The sequence below is a fragment of the Penaeus monodon genome, chromosome 29, assembly GCF_015228065.2.
Source record: "Penaeus monodon isolate SGIC_2016 chromosome 29, NSTDA_Pmon_1, whole genome shotgun sequence".
In the NCBI taxonomy this organism is placed as follows: domain Eukaryota; kingdom Metazoa; phylum Arthropoda; class Malacostraca; order Decapoda; family Penaeidae; genus Penaeus; species Penaeus monodon.
The window spans coordinates 22,200,424-22,200,661 of NC_051414.1; positions in this window are offsets into that span (position 1 = coordinate 22,200,424).

Here is a 238-nt window from a genome sequence, read left to right on the forward strand (position 1 = left end):
TGCTTTTCTGCGCTAGTTACACCGATCTCGTGTGTCGTAGCCCCGTCCGGCTGCAGATTTACTGATTTGCTGATCATTACAGCCTCTGAGAAGTGATTAGAAGTGAATCGTTCTGGGATTATTTTGATAACAGTCAAGATCACTGCCTTTATTGCCCGCGTTTGTCCAGTTCTGCTTTTAATGGGGTGATCTGGAGTCATTATTACGATATTAGTTTTGATTAAATGTCTATAAGAAG